At 35.7% G+C, this 4827-nt stretch overlaps 1 long non-coding RNA gene across 1 annotated transcript; it reads right to left on the bottom strand.

The window, feature by feature from the left end:
- Positions 1 to 424: 424 nt before the first annotated feature.
- Positions 425 to 1049, bottom strand: LOC118682166 (uncharacterized). The gene is made up of 3 exons (XR_004977837.2): positions 921 to 1049; positions 772 to 864; positions 425 to 697 (listed from the first exon to the last, which is right to left on the bottom strand). It is a non-coding gene; the product is annotated as an uncharacterized lncRNA (long non-coding RNA).
- Between the last annotated feature and the right edge of the window lie 3778 nt (positions 1050 to 4827).

Raw genomic sequence — 4827 nt, 5'->3', positions numbered from 1 at the left:
TCGCCTTCGGTTCATTTCACCAAGCTGTCGTTTTCATAAATAGTAACTTTATATACTCTGACATGAATGTATGTATGTATGTTTTATAAATGTATATGTAAATAGAACATTATATCAACTAATGAGTTCCGAGCGCGATCCATTTGTCACACATTTTATGAGCCGCTGCGGCTATTGATGAGATGTTTTGACAATCACTTTGAATACCTACCAGTTTTAGTTGAGACAACGCTTTTGTGTGCGCGACGACGCTGAACGAAAACAAAAAGGAAATCGTAAACTGTTTGTTGATACATTTGTTACGGCTTTTGGAAATCAAAAACTGGTGTAATCCACGCGCACAATGGAAGCATGATAGAAAAATTCATGTTAACCCATTTAAAAGGCCCAAATATAGTTATTACATGCGTTTTGTAAGCGCAGAAAGATTATTTTATTCGAACTTGTAAATAATACTTAGTTTGAATAAATACATAAGTTATGGTGGCCGAAAGCATAAAAAAGTTCAAAGCCACATACATACACATAGACATATACGCGAATATTAAATCGGATTACGCTACATAAACAAGCACATAAAATACAAAACGAAGTGTGTTAATGTAATTATTTTCACCAAATCGAGACATTTAGAACGCTGTGGTCTATTCAAGAAAGAATCCGCACTCAAGATCCGTTAGTGAACTTCATTCAGAATCTGAATTTAATTTCAATGCCTCTTTGTTATTCCACAACTTTTACATATATCTAGAATATATTATATATACATACGCTGCAAATTTTAGTATATATTTGAATAAATCGAAGATGTTGATTGATAATGCGTATTGATAATTTACTAGTTCTTTCCGCGGCATTGAATCCCTTAAATAAATATCAAAGATTATTAATAAAAACAAGTAACTAAATGCATAATGTACACGAATAGTATATCGCGATGATCATCCGCGTGTTGGTGGTGGTAACCGGAGCCCAAATTTCTCTGATTTACGCCAATAAAGCGTTTTTGTTTTGTTACATTTTGAGATTTTTCGACAAACAATCATATCTACCAAAATAATTATTTTCAATTTTCAAATTTATTTTACAAACAGATATGATTTGCCAAAATAATTTTTTCAGAATTCGTAAGAAATAAATTTGGTTTTTAGTAAAAAAATGTATGTCCTTTAGAATACCAGACATATGTTATGTGTATAAAGTTTCGTGATGACCGGTTACGTAGTTTCGGCATGAAAGCGTAACAAACATACTTACAGTCACATTGATAATATTATTTATTATTTGATTTCCAAGTAGTAGCAGGATTTTCGACAACCAAAGACAGGAGAGTGAAATTTAGAAAACTATTGAGTATTGAGGAACTGTCTAAAAATAAGCTATAGAATAATTATGAATAATACCGACTCGACCACCGTGGAATATTGGTGAGAGGAACATACACTCTTCCTTTTACATAGATCTTGCTTATCTCGAATTTATCATCAAAATCGCTTCTAACAATTCTTTCACGAAAAAAATTGTTCACAAATTCCTTCTATATTAGTAAGCTTCATCAAAGCGAGAGCGAGCAAGATTTATATCACTATAAATTGTGTTTGTAAGTATGTCACCCAGCAGTTGTGTTAATGTGAACGTATGTAAAAATATCGCATTTGCAAGGCCATTAATCTCATAACACCAAAACAAACAACTCAATTCCAATCCGAAATTACAAAATGCACACAAATTATGTCCAAATTAGCAAACAACCAGCACTTGCTGTGCCACACAAACACACCCCTAAGCACACACTCAAGCACTCACACAGCGTTTAGCTTACAAGTGGTACGAACACGAACCCAATTACACACCAGCAAGTGCTTGCAATCAGAAAATGAATTTTTACGGCCGAATCTGAGTGTATGACACAATTGTTGGCAATAAATATTAACCGCATAAAGTGGTTTAATCCGCGCCGGCAACAGCGCCAACAAGCTGTGATTACAACCCCTAAGTAGCCATAAGCGGCCCACAGTGACTGGGTGGGTGCGCAACCCCTTGCATGAGCTACAAGTCCCTGCTCTGGCTGTACGGTTGGCCAATTACTCAACATAATTTCAATACAAATGGCAAACATAAGCATTACATAAGTGTAGTGACATAAAGACAGCGATGCCAGGGCAAAGCAAACGAACAAGCAAAGACACACAGTTATACTCGCTACTAACACCACCGTTAACATAACACAAACAACACAAGGTGCAGCACTCACAGGCGTAACAGTGTTATCAATCTCAATAACAATTCATAATTCATGTTTAACACTGTCATATGCTGGATATACCCCAAATTGCTACGAGTGCGGCGGTAAGCGGCAAGTGCAATGCGCTATTGACTATATTATCTTCCATAGTGCGTTATTGTTGTTGTTGTTGTAATTGTTGTTGCGAAACACCAGCTCACCTTACTAGCAGCATCCTCAATCGCTTGATTGCTTTTGTTGTTTGCTCAAGGGTGTGCGAGGCACACACACACTTGTCACATACAACAGCCCACCCTCGCGTCACTTCATCTACACTTCTGCGCGCACATAAATTGTTTATTGTTTGCATATCCTGTTGCCAATATGCGCGCGTATCCTGTGGAAGCTCACTGCCTGATTTGGCTTATTTGTTCGTTTGTTGTTGAATTTATGACGAGCTGCACTCCATGCCAGCGGCGAACAACAACACAATTACAACGGTACTATCTTAGCGGCAAGCAGCAACTCGGCGACTAGAGAAATAACAAATGACACCCCAGGCGACCCCAGAAGTGGCGATGATCATCCCTAATTGGTGTTGAATTGACTTTTACAACAGCGAACGACAACGAACCGACCCGCACCCCACCCAACGCACTCAAGGCGACCCACAATGAAGTTATACTTTTTGTAGCTAAATTTATGTTTCCTTCCGCTTATCGTTCAACTTTTCCACACAAATGCTTTCTACACAAGTGTTGTTGTTGTTGTTGGTTTTAAGAGGGAGGTCCATCACGAAACCGGCAGTCGCAATTGTGATGCGCAGTCTTTGTTTGTTTGTGGCGATGGTGGTGGGTGGGCGAGTGCTTGGCTGGTGGTAGGTGGATATTTGTGTAATTGACTCTGGAAAAGTTTGTTTTCGAAGGGCGTGTGACTTATTAACATAATTGAACAGTTTCACAATGCGGAACATTTGTTTCGTTTCGAAATTGATAGACAGTGAAATAAGCAGACAAATGCAAAAATAGGTAAAATCAATTTATGGGAAGTGGAGCATGCGCTCGCGCACACATACATACACATTGTCGCACTTACTTGGCAGGAAACTAGGTTTTGTTATTTGTGAGCATATTGTTGTGAAATATTTAGTACTTGTAGGTAAGCAATGTGACTTAAAGGAGACTTTTTTTTTTTTGGAAATCTTTGTCACATTTCCTTGCCAACTTTGACATTACATTGAGATATCGTTATTACTACCGCTTTAAAGAAAACTTCACTAACAATTTTTATACATAAAATTCTGGCAGAACAGACGAAAAATCTGCTTATTCATCCGCTTCAATAGATATAACGTTAACTAGCTTGTATTAACCACTAATCGGAAAATGCAAAAACAAACACGGCTTTAACTCGCCTTAAACACAATTTCATTATCCTCTTTGAAGTTTTTTATGCCCTGAACGAGACATACTATTAAGTTTGCCACGAAGTTTTTAACAGCCAGAAGGCCACGTCGGAGACCCTGTAATATATATTAGAGTTGTGGGTTTTTTTGCTTAGCCTGAGGGTAAAATTTGTAGATTATGAAAAGAGAAAATTTTTGGAAAAAATATATAAATTTTTTTTTTTTTACATCTATGCGGCCCACGCACTTTTAAAGTAAATTTCGAGTTAAAATTTTTATTTCGTCAAAAATTTTTGATAAATGTTCTAGAAGCTGTGGAGAGTCCAATTTCTAGCAAATTAAAAGTTATCAACTTAAACAAAATTTTTTTGGTCATTATTAGAGTTTTAAAATAAGTCTTCAACGACAAAATGCTGTCCTTAAGCATTAAAATATTATATTTTGAGTCAAATTCGGTAATTTTTATATAAACGTGAAGAGTTTAAACCAGAACTCGAAATTTAGTTTAAAAGTGAATGGGATGTTGAACAATTTTTTTTCCAAAAATTTTCCTTTTTTATATCTAAAAATTTTGCCCTCAGGCTAAGCAATAACAATTTTTTTATGCGTTACATCCTATTATATATATATATGAATAAGTTATTAGCATAAACCATGTCAGTCTGTCCATCCGTCTGCCTGTCCGTCTGTCTGTATGTACGCTAAATAGTCCCTTAGTTTTTGAGATATCAATCCGAAATTCTGCTCACGTCATTTTCTGCTCAAAAAACTACTTATTTGTCGGAATCGCTGCCATAAAAACTAATCGATCCAAAACAAAACATTGTAAGGAATCTTTTGTAATTTGAATATTATAGCTTGGATGCAACCGAAGTTAACGTTCTTTCTTATTTTAACATTTTTTGTTATCTGGAAAACTAACGCATATACATATACAAAAAATATCAAATTTTACTTCAAATATTTCATGAAGTTGAGAGCTGAAACACGCGAATTGATTCTAAAAATTACACTTCTTATTTTCAAGAACTGAAAGTGAAATTACTATAACTACGAGCTATCGATGAAAAAAGTATAAGACGCTTAAAGCTATATGACATTCTGTTAACTTAAGCACTAACACACTTGCTTGCTCTTATATGTATTCCACCACTACTAATGCCATTTTCAACCATTTCCTTCAAGTTCTTGCGTCCAA

The sequence above is a fragment of the Bactrocera oleae genome, chromosome 3 (assembly GCF_042242935.1).
Source record: "Bactrocera oleae isolate idBacOlea1 chromosome 3, idBacOlea1, whole genome shotgun sequence".
Classification (NCBI taxonomy): domain Eukaryota; kingdom Metazoa; phylum Arthropoda; class Insecta; order Diptera; family Tephritidae; genus Bactrocera; species Bactrocera oleae.
The sequence above is the reverse complement of the archived record's forward strand: the minus strand, read 5'-3'. Positions and strand labels throughout refer to the sequence as shown.